This window comes from Phyllobates terribilis, unplaced genomic scaffold, assembly GCF_046119375.1.
Source record: "Phyllobates terribilis strain yellow unplaced genomic scaffold, ASM4611937v1 Scaffold_62__1_contigs__length_8034531, whole genome shotgun sequence".
Taxonomy (NCBI): domain Eukaryota; kingdom Metazoa; phylum Chordata; class Amphibia; order Anura; family Dendrobatidae; genus Phyllobates; species Phyllobates terribilis.
Genome location: NW_027362822.1, coordinates 1,530,354 through 1,549,970, shown reverse-complemented (window position 1 = coordinate 1,549,970; position 19,617 = coordinate 1,530,354). Strand labels below are relative to the sequence as shown.

Sequence of the window (19,617 nt, the reverse complement as noted above, 5' to 3'; positions counted from 1 at the left end):
CTCCCTATTGGATCTAGTGGCGAATAGTTGATGTCATTAATCAGAGCGTCAGTTGCCCCGTCGACGTGGCAAGCATACGGTAAGGCATGGGAAGAGTGGACACGACTAGTAGCAGGCAGACGGGTTGACCAATGTGAACAAGCCAGATCACAAGTCACCATAGAATTTCTCCACCAGCTAATGATGAGGGGCATATCAGGGGCGTTAGCGCAGCGGTGTCTGACCGGAGTAGCATTTCACTTCCAACTACTGAATTGGGGAGATGTGACAAAGATTCATCATCAGACAATCCATAAAAGGGTGGAAAAGGGGTCAGCCAAGTCAAGAGTGTAGACGTCCCGTCCCGTGTCACTAAAACTGATTTCTCACATCATATCCCTAACACCATTAACATGACACTCACAATTTGAAGCAACACTACTGTCTACTGCATTTGTGATCGCCTTCTTCGGGGCGCTATGCATAAGCGAATTAGTCCCTCAATCCAAAATTACCACCAGTGGAGGCTTATTACACCAGGACGTAGTCATAGCCAATAATGCAATATGTCTACGCATACGCCAATCGAAAACGGTTCCAGCGGGCAGGGGCACTTGGGTACTTCTACAACCCACAAACGGTACACTGAGTCGGCTAACAATAGTAAAAACATATGTAACCATCAGATCACAAAGTAATTTCTTCCTATCACACATTGATGGAACGCCATTATCAAGATACCAGTTCCAAGCTATATTTAATAAATGCATAACATCGGCAGGGAACCACCCCAAAGATTACGGGACACACTCATTCCGCATAGGCGCTGCCACGGAAGCAGCAAGAGCAGGACTGTCAGAAACGGAAGTTCAGAGGATAGGCAGATGGCGATCCACGTGTTTGGCGAGATACATAAGACCGGACTTGTTATCCTAACGTGGTTTGTTTCTTTTACAGGTGACGCTAAGCCAACAGTGTGGGTGATAGGCCACTCGTATATATATTGGGCAGAAAAAAGGGCGAAAGTCCGCCCAGGCGGGAGGAAATTAGAGTTTCATAACACATATTTCAACTGGAGAGGTATTAGAGGCCTGCTATGGCCACAGGTACTAATGGAGGTAATCAAGGTAGGGAGAAATCTTAGTTATACAGGCCAGGGGAAACAACCTAGGTCAACACAAGAGCGCATAACTAATGGCAATAATGAAACTAGACACTGAGCGCTTCAGAGAATTTTTCACAAAACTAGCTATAGTATGGTCAGAGATTGTGCCGATAGCGGTATGGCAAGGTGCGCGAGACATCACAGCCATCGAACGGACAAGGCGGGTAATAAATATTCGGATGGCAAAATTTAGAAGAGACAGAGGCGGTGTAGTGATACGACACCGACAACTGGAAGGAGATAAAGCAGGCCTCATACGGCCCGACGGTGTTCACTTAATGGATATTGGACTGGACATATTCCTGTCAAGACTCCAGGATGGAGTGGAACAAGCGTTAAGAGTGATGGGTGGGGGTCAGAGTCCTGCATACGAGTACGCAGGATCGTCCGTGGCCTGGAAATAGAAAGGACATGTTGGAGAGTTACACTTGTTGGCCAACTTGCCGGAGTGGAGACCCAGGGCATGCTGCAACAAGCTGAATTATTTTAGAAATAAAATGCCTTTCTAATGGAATTGTTATGTTCTGCTACCAGAGCTAAGGAAAGAGAGGAGATCTGTCCCTACGATAGAACTCAGCTTAATCCCTACGATGTAACAGGGAACCTGATCCTGCGATCAGACCTGCTAAAGTCCTAAGCTAGTCTGTACGGAGACCTATAGATGTGGGGAAGGAATCCCTACAAGTACTAAGGACTGGGAGGAATATGGGACACCTCCTAACAGAAATAGTAGCAGACAGACGAACAAACAAAATATATAGAACATAGAGGTCAGTAGACCAAGCAAACTAACAGAGCAAGACACAGAGCACAGGCTAGCTAGAAAGTAGATATACAATGAAGTCCAGCAAAGCCAGAAGGGCGGAGCAGGATTAAATAGGCCAACAAGGTCATGTGACCAGCAAAGGAAAAAAAACCTAAGAGCAAGGTTCTAACAGTACCCCCCCTTCTAAGAGGATCCTCCGGATCCCCTAGGACCAGGCTTATCAGGAAATCTCCTGTGAAACGCTCTGATAAGTCTGGACGCGGAAACATCATCCGACCTCCCCCAAGAGTTATCCTCGGGACCGAAACCTTTCCAGGCCACAAGATACTGCAAACTACCTCTATACCGTCTAGAGTTAAGGATGCGAGAAATTTCATATTCCCTGTCCTCCACCACCGGAGGAACAGAGGCAGAGGCGTCACAATCCGATACAACAGCTTTTTTCAACAGAGAGACATGAAATACCGGATTAATTCTCCAGGAGGTAGGAACCTCCAACCTAACAGCAGATTGGTTGACAACCTGAAGCACCTTAAAGGGCCCTACAAACTTGGGACCAAATTTCTTTGAAGGAATCCTCAACCGCAGATTCCTAGAGGACAACCAAACCATGTCACCAACAGCGAACAAAACCTCCTGTCGTTTCCTATCAAAGTAGTCTTTAGATTTTCTGTTGGCCTCCTGAAGATTACCACGCACATCCGTCCAAACTCTCTCCAAATCACCGGAAAAATTCTCCTCCTCAGGCACGGCAGATCCCAACTTGGAGAACGACCCAAACGACGGATGTCTCCCAGAGCAACAAAAAAAAGGCGAACAACCAGCAGAAGAAGATGTATGATTGTTCAGAGCAAATTCAGCAAGTGGCAGAAACTCAGACCACCCCTCTTGATTGTCTGCCACAAAACAACGCAAGAACTGCTCAACATCCTGGTTTTTCCTTTCTGTCTGGCCATTAGATTCAGGATGATATCCGGACGAGAACGACAAATGAACTCCCAACCTATCACAAAAGGCACGCCAAAAACGAGCCACGAACTGAGGACCCCTATCAGAAACAATGTCAGTAGGAACGCCATGAAGTCTGACAATTTCCTTGACAAAGGCCTTAGCGAGAGTTTTAGCGCAGGGCAGTTTGACGAAAGGAACCAAGTGACACATCTTGCTAAAACGGTCCACGACCACCCAGATGACAGTAAAACCCTCAGAGGGGGGAAGGTCAGTTATAAAGTCCATAGCCAAATGTGTCCAAGGAGCACTGGGAACCTCCAAAGGACAAAGCAACCCCGCAGCAGGAGTATGTGAGGACTTAGATCTAGCACATATAGTACATTGACGCACCCACTTAATGACTTCCTTCTGCCATCCAGGCCACCAAAAACTGCGACCCACCAGTCTCTTGGTCTCAGAGATTCCGGGATGACCTGCCAACCGAGATTCGTGACACTCAACAAACAAATCTCTCCTAAAGGTCCCAGGCACAAACAACCTCCCATGAGGAGTGTTAGAAGGGGCATTCTCCTGTGCTTTAAGAATCTCATTTTCCAAAACGGAGTCCAAAGCAGCTATCACAACACCTTCTTGTAAAATGTTCTCCTCTTTCTCAGCACCGACTATGGGAGAAAAACTGCGAGACAAGGCATCCGCCTTAACATTCTTAGTACCAGGGATGTAAGTAACGGAGAAATTGAACCGCGAGAAAAACAGTGCCCACCTAGCCTGACGGGCATTCAGGCGCTTGGCAGCATCAAGATATATCAGATTTTTATGATCCGTAAGAACCTGAACGGGAAATTCCGCACCTTCCAAGAAGTGGCGCCAGTGTTCAAATGCGAGTTTAATAGCCAATAATTCCCGATTACCAATATCGTAATTCAGTTCAGTCTCCGAAAATTTTTTTGAAAAAAAAGGCACAGGGATGTAATCCATCCCCGTTATCCTGAGACAATACTGCGCCAACCCCCACAGAGGAAGCATCAACCTCAACCAAAAACGGCCTAGTAACATCAGGCTGCATAAGGATGGGAGCAGAGGTGAACCTCTCCTTGAGATACACAAAAGCTTCAATGGCCTCAGAAGACCACTGAACCGCATCAGCACCTTTCCTGGTGAGATCAGTCAGAGGTTTGACAATACTAGAAAATTTTTTTATGAATTTTCTATAGTAATTGGCGAAACCCAAAAACCTCTGTATCGATTTCAAACCAATAGGCCTAGGCCATTCCTGCACAGCCTGAACCTTAACCGGATCCATCTCAAAACCTTTGCTGGAGATAATGTAGCCCAAAAAACTAATTCTCTGTACAGCGAACTCACATTTCTCCAGCTTAGCAAAAAGCGAATTGTCCATTAATAACTGTAATACCTCACGCACGCTCCGCCAATGAGACTCCAGATCCGGCGAATAAATCAAAATGTCATCCAAATACACAACCACATTTTTACCGATCAAAGGTCTAAGGATGTCATTAATCAGATTCTGAAAAAATGCAGGAGCATTAGTAAGACCAAAAGGCATAACCAGATTCTCAAAATGACCCACAGGAGTGTTAAAAGCAGTCTTCCATTCGTCACCCTCCTTCATGCGCAACAGATTGTATGCCCCCTTAAGGTCAATTTTAGAGAACCACTTGGCCCCCATTAACTGGTTAAACAGATCAGGAATCAATGGCAGTGGGTAAGGATTGCGTACAGTAATTTTGTTAATCTCACGAAAATCCAGACAAGGACGTAAACCGCCGTCCTTTTTTTTTACAAAAAAAAATCCAACCGCCACAGGAGACTTAGAGGGCCTAATGTGACCGGCGGCCAAACTTGTCTGTATGTATTCCTCCAAAGCCTTCCTCTCAGGAATAGTAAGGTTAAATAAACGACTTTTAGGAAGAGTCGCTCCAGGGACAAATTCAATAGAACAATCATAGTCTCTATGGGGAGGCAAAACCTGCGATTCCTTCTCAGAAAAAACTCTCCAAAAATCCTGAATAGGAACAGGCAATTCTCCCCTATCCAAAGCTGCAATACGCCCATTACAACACTTGTCATAACATTTATGGCTCCAGGATTTAATTTCACTGGTAGACCAATCCAGTACAGGATTGTGAAATTTTAACCAGGGCAATCCCAATATTACTGGAGAAGGCAAGTTATTCAACACTACCAAATCCAATTTCTCATGGTGAACACCATTAATAGTGAGAGGAAATTCACAGACCTTGAGAGTAATATTCTTCAAAGGGGAACCATCCACAGAAACCACAGCAATGGGGGATGATAAAGGTTCAGGTTTTAAATTGAGTCTTTCCACGAATCCCCCATCAATAACATTCAGAGTAGACCCACAATCGACAAACACCCGAAATTCCATTAATTTTTCCTGAGCAATCGTGGAAGCAGCTAAAAATACACCCTTGGAATTTAAACAGGCAATACGGGCATGACTGACCATTTTTTTTTCTTTCTTCATACGAAGCTCACAGCCTTTAATCAAATGACCAGATTTTCCGCAATAGAAACACAAGCCTTCAAAAAATCGACGGTCTTTTTCTTGAGAGCGAGGTGCCACCGATCCAATCTCCATCGGTTCACCACTGTTAGTACACACATTCTCATAACCAGAAACTGACATAGCAGAGGATTTGCTCTCATTAACCCTTGCACGCAGTCTTCTATCCACCCGTATAGCTAATTGCATAGCCTGTTGCAAATCTTCAGGTGTAGGATAAGCAATTAGCAGGTCTTTAACCCTTTCACTGAGCCCAGCAAGAAATAGACTTTTCAGAGCAGAATCGTTCCACCCTGTTTGAGTAGACCAACGACGGAAATGAGTACAATATTTTTCCACATTACCTGATCCTTGTTTTAAACGTCTCAACTCAGTCTCAGCTGATGCGACACGGTCAGGATCATCATATAATAGTCCCAAAGCAGAAAAAAAACTATCCACTGATCTGAAGCATGTATCACTAGGTTGCAAAGAAAAGGCCCACTCCTGAGGCTCTTTGCGCAAAAGTGACATTATGAACCCTACGCGCTGGGATTCATCCCCAGAGGACTTAGGTCTCAAACGAAAATACAATAAGCAAGCATTTTTGAATGAAAAAAATTCTCGGTGTTCACCAAAAAATAAATCCGGCAAACATACCTTAGGCTCCAAGAAATGTGCTCCAGGACAGTTACTCACGTGCTGACGGAGCTCGGCCACCTCCAGAGAGAGTCCCTGCAGGCGATGAACCAAATCCTGAACCGACACCATGATGGAACAGAAAAATCTTTCCTTAGAGAATTTGCTGGCTGGACTTACTGTTATGTTCTGCTACCAGAGCTAAGGAAAGAGAGGAGATCTGTCCCTACGATAGAACTCAGCTTAATCCCTACGATGTAACAGGGAACCTGATCCTGCGATCAGACCTGCTAAAGTCCTAAGCTAGTCTGTACGGAGACCTATAGATGTGGGGAAGGAATCCCTACAAGTACTAAGGACTGGGAGGAATATGGGACACCTCCTAACAGAAATAGTAGCAGACAGACGAACAAACAAAATATATAGAACATAGAGGTCAGTAGACCAAGCAAACTAACAGAGCAAGACACAGAGCACAGGCTAGCTAGAAAGTAGATATACAATGAAGTCCAGCAAAGCCAGAAGGGCGGAGCAGGATTAAATAGGCCAACAAGGTCATGTGACCAGCAAAGGAAAAAAAACCTAAGAGCAAGGTTCTAACAGGAATGAGTATAAAGAGTTAATAAAGCTGTGACCGATCCTCACCCATCCAGTTGTAAGAGTTACATTATTGTATTGTCAAGGAAAGGGGGGCGGTAGGGGGGCTGAGCATCTGGGTTTGGTTGGGGGTCCCCACAGTCTGCCTAGGCTAGATGCATTTAAAAATTCTTATTAGATACACAGGCGGTGCAGCTTGCTTCGCAGCTGGGCTACTACGCCCAAAGTATTGCCTAGGCTAGATGCAGTTAAAAATTCTACGCTGACTAGCAGACACTGAAGCTTTGGAGCAGACCTCTGAGTAATCAGCTCTTCAGACTCAACCATCTGTGTTACCCCAAGCCATAGTGTATGTAGTTTCTTACAGTTAAAAGGGGGGGGGGGAGCGACCCAACCCACCTGGAATTGACGATGCCAACGTCACGTAAGACACAGCAAGGGGACTCCAAAAAGAGTCTCCAAAATTGTGGCACAGACAACACTTAACCCTAGAACGCATACAGTTATATGAAAAAGTTTGGGCACCCCTATTAATCTTAAGCTTATTGTTTTATAAAAATTGGTGTTTTTGCAACAGCTATTTCAGTTTGATATATGTAATAACTGTTGGACACAGTAATGTTTCTGCCTTGAAATGAGGTTTATTGTACTAACAGAAAATGTGCAATCTGCATTCAAACAAAATTTGACAGGTGCATAAGTATGGGCACCTCACCAGAAAAGTGACATTAATATTTAGTAGATCCTCCTTTTGCAAAAATAACAGCCTCTAGTCGCTTCCTGTAGCTTTTAATGAGTTCCTGGATCCTGGATGAAGGTATTTTTGACCATTCCTCTTTACAAAACAATTCCAGTTCAGTTAAGTTTGATGGTCGCCGAGCATGGACAGCCCTCTTCAAATGATCCCACAGATGTTCAATGATATTCAGGTCTGGGGACTGGGATGGCCATTCCAGAACATTGTAATTGTTCCTCTGCATGAATGCCTGAGTAGATTTGGAGAGGTGTTTTGGATCATTGTCTTGCTGAAAGATCCATCCCCTGCGTAACTTCAACTTTATCACTGATTCTTGAACATTATTGTCAAGAGTCTGCTGATGCTGAGTGGAATCAATGCGTCCCTCAACTTTAACAAGATTCCCGGTGCCGGCATTGGCCACACAGCCCCAAAGCATGATGTAACCTCCACCAAATTTTACTGTGGGTAGCAAGTGTTTTTCTTGGAATGCTGTGTTTTTTTGCCGCCATGCATAACGCCTTTTTGTATGACCAAACAACTCAATCTTGGTTTCATCAGTCCACAGGACCTTCTTCCAAAAAGAAATTGGCTTCTCCAAATGTGCTTTTGCATACCTCAGCCGACTCTGTTTGTGGCGTGCTTGCAGAAACTGCTTCTTTCGCATCACTCCCATACAGCTTCTCCTTGTGCAAAGTGCGTTGTATAGTTGACCGATGCACAGTGACACCATCTGCAGCAAGTTGATGCAGCAGCTTTCTGGAGGTGGTCTGAGGATTGTCCTTGACTGATCTCACCATTCTTCTTCTCTGCCTTTCTGATGCTTTTCTTGGCCTGCCACTTCTGGCCTTAACAAGAACTGTCCCTATGTTGTTCCATTTCCTTACTATGTTTCTCACAGTGGAAACTGACAGGTTAAATCTCTGAGACAGCTTTTTGTATCCTTCACCTGAACAACTATGTTGAATAATCTTTGTTTTCAGATCATTTGACAGTTGTTTTGAGGAGCCCATGATGCCACTCTTCAGAGGAGATTCAAAGAGGAGAACAACTTGCAAGTGGCCACTTTAAGTAGCTTTTCTCATGATTGCATACACCTGGCTATGAAGTTCAAAGCTCAATGAGGTTACAAAACCAAAAAAGGTGCTTTAGTAAGTCAGTAAAAATTAGGTAGGAGTATTTAAAACAAGAAAATGATAAGGGTGCCCATACTTATGCACCTGTCAAATTTTGTTTGAATGCAGATTGCACATTTTCTGTTAGTACAATAAACCTCATTTCAAGGCAGAAACATTACTGTGTCCAACAGTTATTACATATATCAAACTGAAATAGCTGTTGCAAAAACACCAATTTTTATAAAACATTAAGCTTAAGATTAATAGGGGTGCCCAAACTTTTTCATATAACTGTACCTGGGGCCTCGCAGGCCCGCCCTGTTAATTGTTTTCTATTTTTTGCAAGATTACTTTAGCTAGAATTTTGAAACTCTAGGTATTCTTCATGTATATAGTTGTTTGTCATTTGAGTTTGAGTTATTCCATGTTATTTGCACACGGGCCTAAAAGGCCTCAGGTATGTGAAAGTGTAGATTTTTATGGTCATGCGTTCTAGGGTTAAGTGGCATCAATTGCCCCACAGTTGCTTAAAACGGTTGGTGAGGTGATTTTACCAAATCCTCAAGCTTTTAGTCTCCCCAGGATGACACAGGGGTAGAAAAGTCCTTGCGAATCCATGATTTGTTCATCTTTATGAACGTGAGTCTGTCTACATTCTCAGTGGACTGCCACGTGCGCTTATCTGTCAGCACACCACCAGCAGCGCTGAACATACGTTCAGAGAGAACGCTGGCTGCAGGGCATGACAAGATCTCCAAGGCGTGAGTGGCGAGCTCCGGCCATTTTTCCAGATTGAAATCCCAAAATGAGCAAGGGTCCAGTGACACAGTCATGTCTTCGATGTTCACTTGGAGATACTCATGTACCATCCTCTCTAGGCGTTGACTATGTATCAGACTTCTTGTCTCCTGTGGCCTTGCAAAGGATGGTCTAAAAAAGTGGTGAAATGATTCCACAAAATTGCTGTTACCAGCAGATACTGTGTTACTGTTACGGTTTGAGTGATGAAGACTCGACAGTCCCATGGTTGGCAAGTTAGAACTGTGAAATTCACTACGTGCACCACTGGTGTTTTGTGGAAAAGCACATGTAAGATTCTGCAACAGTCTCTGCTGATACTCCTTCATGCGTCAATCCCTTTCTATGGCAGGAATTATTTCGGCAAATTTACTTTTGTACTGGGGATCTAAGAGTGTGGCAACCCAGTAGTCGGGATTACTTTGAATTCTGACAATCTGAGGGTCATGTTGCAGGTAGTGCAGCAAGAAGGCACTCATGTGTGTTGCGCATCCAGGAGCACCAAGTCCTTGTTGTGTTGGTAGCGAGGTAAGAATCATGCTTCCTTCCACTGCCCTCTCCCCCCAACCTCGCACAACAGAAATGTGATCAAGGTCTCCCTCATCTGACGAGTCTTACATGCCCATCGCCAGTTCGTCCTCCACTTCTTCCTTGGCTCCTGCACCTTCCTCAACAGTTTGGCTGCTACCACGCGCCCTGGTTGATCCCTCTCCCCCACCCTCCCATGCCTGCCGCCTTGATGCTGCCAACCGTCTGGACCTTGGAGATGTTATCCCTTCCGCATACGACTCATCCTCTACTTCCTCCACCTCCTCTTGTCCCTCCACCTGACTCTGAATTCTGTTTAATGTGTGCTCCAGCATGTAAATCACCGAAATAGTCATGCTGATAATGGCATCGTCATCAGCACTAAACATCTTCGTCGCCATTTCAAAACTGTGCAGAAGGGTGTGTGGCGCCCCTGAGGGTTCAGTCGCCACAGAGTTACTGCATCTCACCCAGAGGTGTGGTATCTCACCCTCAGGTAAGGAAGGCGTATGGCTCGGGACCCTAACACCTGCATCCAACACATACCCGCAGTGGGGGTAGGGCGAGATTGCTCCTAAGGGAGAGCACAGTCCCAGGTCCCTAGCTGGTGGGAGGGTCCTATGTAGTGGGTGCTTAGGGGAGCAGCTTAGGGGAACACATGACAGGGAGAGTATAAATAGGAAGCCATCTTAGAAAGAGCAAGCTAGTCAGAGGAGGAAAAGTGACAGGAGCAGAGGCTCGGTATGAGCTCTGCTCCGGAGGCGGGCCTAGCCTGGGAGGCCCAGGACTGAAGGAGAGAAGAGAGGAGTGGGAGCAGGAAGGCTCCAGGAACCGAAGGGACCCTAGGGCTATGGGCCGTGCAGAAGGCCATCCGTACTCCCGCTGCTACCAGGAGGTAGAGGGGTCAGGCCAGATAAGGGGAACCGGTCCCTCAACTAGCGGAGAAACAGCAACGCTCAACTAGAAACCGGAGGCTGCAGCATTTCCTGTACTACAGGCCAAAGTCCACACCAGTCTTACTAAGAAGGTAGCCACATAGGACCCAGGGGACGGAACACAAGTCGCCCGCCAAGGCCCGAGGATACCCGATAGAAGTGTCAATGGGTGTGAGGTGCAGGGAGAAGGCCAGAGAAAGGACACACAGAAGGGGGTCCTGCTAAGTACTCCAGAGCTATCTGGGGGTGGACTGAGCCCCTCAATGAGTACGCACAGCACGACGGGGGAGATTGCTCTGGTACCTGTAATCTGGACTGCAACAACTGTGAGTAAAGATCTTGGGACTGCATCACACGGACTCTGTGTTCATTACTGACTCCCTGCACTACAACCACCATCATCCACCCACACTGCCCTGAAGCTACACTCCTCCTGTGGTGAGTAATAATACCATTGCTGCAAAACCACCAGCTTCAGAGGACTGTTCCGCAGCGGCGGCCCCTTTGGCCGCACTCCACAGGTGGCATAGTCGGACATTCTAAAATCCATATATACAAATTACCCTTGGATTGACCGCCCTGGGTCACGGACCGGGTCACCGCCACAGTGACTACAACCCCCAGCGTCTACCGGCCCGGCTCAGGGTACCCCACGGCCCAGGGGGCGCGTCAACTTCATAGGTCCCTGATCTGAGACCACTCCTGCAGCGTGATTTGCCCCACCTCTGGATCTCGTTGGCCCAGGCTATACGTGAGAACGTATTGCACCAGGGCTTGTCGGTGCTGCCACAGTCGCTGCAACATGTGCAGAGTTGAATTCCACCGTGTCGGCACATCGCATTTCAGCCGGTGAACTGGCAGGCCCAACGACTTCTGTAGAGATGTAAGTCGTTGAGCTGCGGGATGCGAACGGCGGAAGTGAGCACACAGTGACCGTGCCCTCTACAGAAGGCCATCTAGTACGGGATAGTGGGCTAAAAATTTATGGGCAACCAGGTTCAACACGTGAGCCATACAAGGCACGTGTGTGACATTGCCCCGGCGAAGGTCCGCACCCAGGTTTGCAGCATTGTCGCACACGGCCTTCCCTGGTTGCAGGTCCAGTGGAGACAACCATTCATGAAACTGGGTCTCCAGAGCTGACCACAACTCCTCAGCTGTGTTACTCCCATTTCCCAGACATTTCAAAGTAAACACTGATGCCGTTGAGCCCTGCTGCCAGCATAGTAAGGAGGTGTGCAGGATTCCTTCTGCGCAGTTAGAAAGCAGGTGGCATTACCAGACAGGCTTTGGGTGCAGGTGGAGGACCGAGAGGAGGTTGAGGAGGCAGAAGCAGTGGAGGAACTTCGAGATAAAGAGGATTGACGCACAACTCGTGGGGACGGTAAGACTTGGACAGCAGCCCCTTGTCCTGCTGTCACCATAGTTACCCAGTACCCTGTCAGCGACATGTAACGCCTCTGTCCATGCCTTCTCGTCCAAGTGTCTGTGGTGAAGTGCACCCTGTCACACACAGAGTTTCTCAATGAAGCGGTGATGTTGTGTGCGACATGCTGGTGGAGCGCAGGCACACCTTTCTTTGAGAAGTAGTGCCGACTGGGCATCTGGTACTGGGGCACTGCGACGGAAATAAGGTCTCGAAAATCCACTGTGTCCTCCAGGCGGAAAGGCAGCATTTCTGTAGCCAACAGCTTGCAGATGGTGAAATTCAACCTCTTAGCTTTCTCATGGCTAGGAGGAAATGGTCTTTTACTTTTCCACATCTGAGGGACCGAGGGCTGGCTGTTGTGCTTAGACGGGGTTGAGTAGGGTGTCCCTGGCAAACTGCCGGTCTGTGAGGAAGATGCAGGCGGACATGTTAGGTTACCTTGATCCAAAGGTGGTGCTCTCGATGTCGGAGAGCGCTCAAAACCAGCAGGTGTTTCCACTTCCCAATGAACTGACGACCTGCCAATCACACTGGCTGTTGCAGGTAAAGAGGTGGCAGGTCTGCGTCCAAAAACATGTGTGACTGCTGTCCCCCCAGTCACAGAGGATGAAGAGGCCGCGAATGCACAAGATGGGGCAGACGGTGGTTGGCCCAGCCTGCTAGGCCGCATTGTAGCACAGTGAGCTTCCCACTGCAACTTATGCTTCATATCCATGTGACGGTACATGCATGAAGTACTCAAACTATGGATTTTTTGGCCTCTACTTAGCTTTTGGTGACAAATATTACAGATAACAAGAGTTGGGTCATCCTTATCGATCTGAATAAATGCCCAGGCTATGCAAGGCTTAGAGCCCATGCGACCTGAAGAGCCACTATGACTTGTGGTGAGAGGCAGAGTTGTGGTTGAGGATGCAGTTGTTGACGTGCTTCCAGTACTCTGCCTCTGTCCAGGAAGGCGCAACCTAACCTCGTCGTCAATAGCATCTGTGACGCCCCGCTGCGCTTGGTATCACAGATCCTAGAAGAGTGTATTGATGGAATCCTCCACAAGAGGCCCCCATAAACATTCACACATCTCCACCTTCCACCTCAGACCAGCAGAGGGAGCCCGTTAGGGATATAAATAGGGAAGGTGGAGCTAGGCAGTTCAGCTCCTCTGAAGAGTTCCTGCAGTAGAGAAGCCTAAGAGAGGTCAGTCTGCAGTGGAGCTCAGTCTAGTCTAGAGAACTCAGTTAATAGTTCAGCAGTGGAGCACGAGGCTCCTGCTAGCTAGATTCAGGGAGCCCAGATAGAGCTTAAGGTGCGCCATAAGATCGGTGAAGCGCGGCAAGCTGCCGTTAGTGTGTATAGCCTAGTGAGGGCCCGAGCAGGCCGAAGGCGAGTGGCGAGTTAGTACATAAGGGGCAGAGGAGCTTAACCAGCTCACCCCGAAGCATTTACCGGACACCGGATCCGAGCTTACCGGGATCTCTATGACCCAGTAAGGCATAACCGGAATCCCTAGAGAACTACAAGTCCCAGGATCGCTAAGGTGCTGATACGTAACAGAGCCTGGAGACGCTTAGGCCCCACATACTGGGAGCGTGAACTCCAAGAGAAGGCCCTACCACAAGGTAAGCCAGCGCAGGACAGAGACAAAGTTAGGCCTAGCTCCAGGCAGGTCAGAAACTTACTACGCAGAGGCAAGAAACAGGAGGCCCTACACCCGCTCATTTGGGAGGATCCTGATATGCACCCTTCACCCTACAGTGCTCTGGGATGTGCCTGAATTTCCTCCACTAAAAGGTACTGAAGTGACTACCGTGTCCGTTCCCGTTCTTGCTCTGACCCAGCTGGGTCTCGCCTGTCCTGCATTCCCCCTGCATACGCTGCCCTGAGACCTAGCTCCACCTGTGGGGAGCTGTACCATCGAGCTGCCTTATCACGGGCCTCAGTGGACTGCTGCAGCGCTGGTGCTTCTCACCAGATACCACAGGTGGCGTCACGAACTCTTATAAAATTAACAATTATCCACCCTTTTAAAGAGTGACCCCAGGGTACCGGCCAGGGAGCCGACCACTGCGACATCCCCAAGGCCAGGCAAAGGCCCGGGTACCGAGTCATCCCCATCCCCCGGGCTAGTCACATCCTCCTCCACCTCCTCCGCTGACCTCATCGACTAGCTGACTGTGGGTTGACAGTAAGTGGGATCTCCAACCTCGTCATCATCACCCTGTGTGTTATCACACCCGTCGTCCTCAGAGCCAACCTCTTCCTGCCCTGACCGAAAAGTCAAGTTGTCGCTCCAATCAGGTATTTGAGTCTCATCATCGTCTTCATCATTGTCTCCACCAACAGGAGTTACAGTTTGGGAACGAGGGTATACATTATGCTCAGAACCTTCTTCATCTGGTCCTGGATCCGACTTATAAAGATTCTGGGCATCAGTGCAGATCATTTCCTCGTCTGGATTAACAGAAGCTCTGGAGCAGACCTCCATTTCCCAGGCTATAGTATGAGTAAACAGCTCTGCAGACTCAACCATCTGTGTTACCCCATACTCAGACGGGCAGCTGGAGACTTGGGAGCTGTAAGGAAGCAAGTGCGATTGGGGTGACACCTCTGAGGACTGGAGTATTTGTGATGTTGAAATTGAGGTGGAGGAGAGCCCACTTGAAGGAGCACTTGATATCCGCTGAAGCACCTGCTGTTTTTGTGCCTCATCTGGAATTTGTAGCGATGGGCGTGTCCGTAACAAAGGGATCTTATCACATTGTCCACGAAAAGAAGTCGACATCTTAGTTTGGCTGGAAGATGTTCTTTCTTCTGCAGATGTTACTCCCCCCTACCGTGGGGGGGGCTCGACCCACCAGCGGACAGGCACCAGTATTGGGAGAGGGGGGCTGGCCATCAGGGTCCACCGCGGCTCTGGCACAAACCCGGCGACACGGAGGTGGCACGGGCAGGAACGGACGGGCCGTGTCGGCTTCTCACTTTTTGGATTTTAGAAGGGCATGACATGCCTATATCTGTGTCTCCCCCTCCTTTTACTCCTCCACCTCTTTTCTTTTCACATGACTATATGTACTTGTCACTTTTCCATGTGTTAGTTGTGTCTTCTGAGCAGTTTGTCAGCTTTTGGATACCTTTGAAGGTGTTTTCTATGTGTTTCTATGTGTTTTTGTTTGCCTGCCATTGGTTTTAACGGTGTTCAAAGGTGTTCGACGAACAGTTCGATGAACAGTTCGACGAACAGTTCGGCGAACACACGGGTGTTTGACGAACCGCACCGAACTCGAACACTACGGGGGTGGCTCAACACTAGTGCTTAGTATCGACGCAACAGAAAATCCTCCCAGTGGACGATGTGTTTAGGACCATACTCGGTGACCTGGTGAAGGTGCGTTCTCTGGAGTATGAGAGACTGGGTACACAAAGGGCTGCTCTCCTCTGGAGGGGCTTTTCTTTTAGTGTGCCCTAGTCTGGTCGTCTCCTCTCCTGGTGGTGGGCTGCTGCTGACTCCATAGATTTTTGTTTTTGATCAGTAGACAGTGATGTAGGGCTGCAGGCGCCGAACTTGGGCTTTGTCAGTTGTGGTTATTGTATTGTTTGTTTCTGTATATATTGTATATATGGGTTTGGGTGGAGGTGTTAGGTTGGGTGGTGGGAAAAGGGGGGAGGTGGGTTCATCTTGTGGGACACTGGTTATTTGGGTGAAAAACTGGCACTGCCTGATCTGGCCTATGGACGTTGGACATGGACTGAGGCATGAGACGCAGGACCAGCTCTCAGGTCAGTGCCGGGGAGGGACTGGTGGGCTTGAGTGTGGGGGGTTTTGTTTAGTATTGCATATATTTGGATAGTTAGTATTTATTTTATATTAATAATAAAAATAAAAAAAGTTTATATATATTTGTCAGCTATTGTTTATTTTATTTATTGTTTGTGGTTATTATTTTCTTTGGTAACCGGATCAGAAGTCTGTAGTGTAAGTTCTTATTATTGTGTGTATATGCATAATATGAGGAGAGAGGGAGCGGCTGGACCAGCAGAATAGTGAGTGCAGCTCTGGAGTATAATACAGGATGTAACTCAGGTTCAGTAATGTAATGTATGTTCACAGTGACTACACCTGCAGAATAGTGAGTGCAGCTCTGGAGTATAATATAGGATGTAACTCAGGATCAGTAATGTATGTACACACTGAGTGCAACAGCAGAATAGTGAGAGCAGCTCTGGAGGATAATACAGGATGTAACTCAGAATCTGTAATGTAATGTATGTACACAGTGAATGCACAAGCCGAATAGTGAGTGCAGCTCTGGAGTATAATACAGGATGTAACTCAGGATCAGTAATGTAATGTAGGTAAGCAGTGACTGCACCAGCAGAATAGTGAGTGCAGCTCTGGAGGATAATACAGGACGTAGCTCAGGATCAGTAATGTAATGAATGTACACAGTGACTGCACCAGCAGAATAGTGAGTGCAGCTCTGGAGTATAATACAGGATGTAACTCAGGATCATTAATGTGATGCATGCACACAATGACTGCACCAGCAGAATAGTGAGTGCAGCTCTGGAGTATAATATAGGATGTAACTCAGGATCAGTAATGTAATGTATTTAAACACTGACGCTACCAGCAGAATAGCGTGTGCAGCTCAAGGGTATAATACAGGATGTAACTCAGGATCAGTACAGGATCAGTAATGTAATGTATGTACACAGTGACTACACCAGCAGAATAGTGAGTGCAGCTCTGGAGTGTAATACAAGATGTAACTCAGGAACAGTAATGTAATGTATGTACACAGTGACTGCACCAGCAGAATAGTGAGTGCAGCTCTGGAGTATAATACAGGATGTAACTCAGGATCAGTAATGTAATGTATGTACACAGTGACTGCACCAGCAGAATAGTGAATGCAGCTCAGGAGTATAATACAGGATGTAACTCAGGGTCAGTAATGTAATGTATGTACACAGTGACTGCACCAGCAGAATAGTGAGTGCAGCTCAGGAGTATATTACAGGGTGTAACTCAGGATCAGTAATGTAATGTATGTACACAGTGACTGCACCAGAAGAATAGTGAGCACAGCTCTGGAGTATAATACAGGAGGTAACTCAGGATCAGTGATGTAATGTATGTACACAGTGACTGCACCAGCAGAATAGTGAGTGCAGCTCTGGGGTATAATACAGGATGTAACTCAGGATCAGTATAGGATCAATAATGCAATGTATGTACACAGTGACTGCACCAGCAGAATAGTGAGTGAAGCTCTGGAGTATAATACAGGATATAACTCAGGATCAGTAATGTAATGTATGTATGACGCACCCCCTGGGCCATGTGCAAGGGATACCCGGAGCCGGATCTGGATAGGGGTAGTAGTCCTTGTGGCGGTGACCCGGTCCGTGCCCAGGGTGTCAAACTAAGTGGCAGTCTATGGCAGTAGATGTTAACTTGATTGTCGACTACGCCACCCGTTGAGTGCGGCTTTGAAGCCGCCGCTGCAGAACAGTCCACTGAGGCCAGGTGTATGAGGATGTGCAGCGTGGTGGTATAACCCCCAATGGGAGGGGTATGGCCTCAGGGCAGCAGGTGTAGATGATGGGGGTTGTGCTGATGCAGAAAGAAGATTCAGAGTCAGGAGATGCAGTTCAGGGTTTTTACTTACTGGTGTTCTCTTGGTCACTCTGGCCTTGAGTGACCACCCGAGCCGTGCTGCTTCCACCAGGTCCTGGACTCGGCTAACCCCCAGGCAGTTCTGAAGCGTGGTCCTGAGCTCCTTTCTGACTCTCCCTTCCTCTGGCCGTTCCCACCAGGGATCCACTTTTGGCCGGCTCCCTCGGGTCTCTTGGTGGTCAAGCCTCCACTGGGCTCCCTGACCCTATACTCGGTGTGCCTTTCTAGTGGATTTGGTGAGGGTCGTGGCAGATCCTGACCACGACCTCCGGTTCCTGGCTAAGGTTCGTTTTGGGCCTCCGCCAGCTTGGGATCCGGTACCCGTGTCCGCCAACCCTTCACCCTTCTGTCCTTATTCTGGGATCTTGGGGTTCCTTCTTGTTTCCTCTCTGGGTCCTTCCGACTCCTCTCTCTCTCTCTCTGCAGGCTCTGCTCTGGAGCTGGGCCCAGCCGGAGCCACAGCTCCCTGTCAGCCCTTCTGGCTGAGCTCCCCTGCTCTGCTCCTCTTGCCTGACTGAACTCACCCTGTTCTAAAATGGTGCCCACCTTATATACTCCCTCTATGTGTGAGCTCAGGTGACCAGCACCCAATGAGCTCCTATCTTTACTCAGACTACTCCCCCTATCTGCCCCTACACTACTGGGATGTTCCACCCCCCTCCCACTCCAGCCAGGGACAGACGCTGTCGTACCTGCACATAAACTGGTGGGAGTACCGTAGTTCTGTCCCCCGGAAATGGGATGTATGTAGTGCATGCAGCCTACTAGCTCAGTTCCACACTCCATCCTTACCCGGGAGTGGAATACCACACCTCTGGCTTGAGGTGTAATACCCCTGTAGCAGCCGAGTCCTCAGGATGCTACATGTACACAGTGACTGCACAAGCAGAATAGTGAGTGCAGCTCTGGAGGATAATATAGGATGTAACTCAGTATCAGTAATGTAATGTATGTACACAGTGACTGCAGCAGCAGAATAGTGAGTGCAGCTCTGGAGTATAATACAGGATGTAAGTCAGGATCAGTACAGGATCAGTAATGTAATTTATGTACACACTGACGCCACCAGCAGAATAGCGAGTGCAGCTCTAGGGTATAATACAGGATGTAACTCAGGATCACTAATGTATGTACGCAGTGACTGCACCAGCAGCATACTGAGTGCAGCTCTGGAGTATAATACAGAAGGTAACTCAGGATCAGTAATGTAATGTATGTACACAGTGACTGCACCAGCAGAATAGTGAGTGCAGCTCTTGAGTATAATACAAGATGTAACTCAGGATCAGTAATGTAATGTATGTACACCGTGACTGCACCAGCAGAATAGTGAGTGCAGCTCTTGAGTATAATACAAGATGTAACTCAGGATCAGTAATGTAATGTATGTACACAGTGACTGCACCAGCAGAATAGTGAGTGCAGCTCTGGAGTATAATGCAGGAGGTAACTCAGGATCAGTAATGTAATGTATGTACACAGTGACTGCACCAGCAGAATAGTGAGTGCAGCTCTGGAGTATAATACAGGATGTAACTCAGGATCAGTAATGTAATGTATGTACACAGTGACTGCACCAGCAGAATAGTGAGTGCAGCTCTTGAGTATAATACAAGATGTAACTCAGGATCAGTAATGTAATGTATGTACACAGTGACTGCACCAGCAGAATAGTGAGTGCAGCTCTGGAGTATAATACAGGATGTAACTCAGAATCAGTACAGGATCTGTAATGTATGTATACAGTGACTGCACCAGCAGAATAGTGA

The 19,617-nt window shown here is 47.5% G+C and overlaps 1 protein-coding gene across 1 annotated transcript in view; it reads right to left on the bottom strand.

Annotated features, from left to right (window-relative positions):
* The window catches only part of LOC141192491 (oocyte zinc finger protein XlCOF8.4-like), a 52,720-nt gene extending 33,421 nt beyond the window's left edge, over positions 1-19,299 (bottom strand). Inside the window, exon 1 of the mRNA XM_073662019.1 lies at positions 17,841-19,299. The gene's annotated coding sequence lies outside the window, so the exon portion shown is untranslated. The remainder of the gene's footprint in view (positions 1-17,840) is intronic.
* Positions 19,300-19,617: the final 318 nt, after the last annotated feature.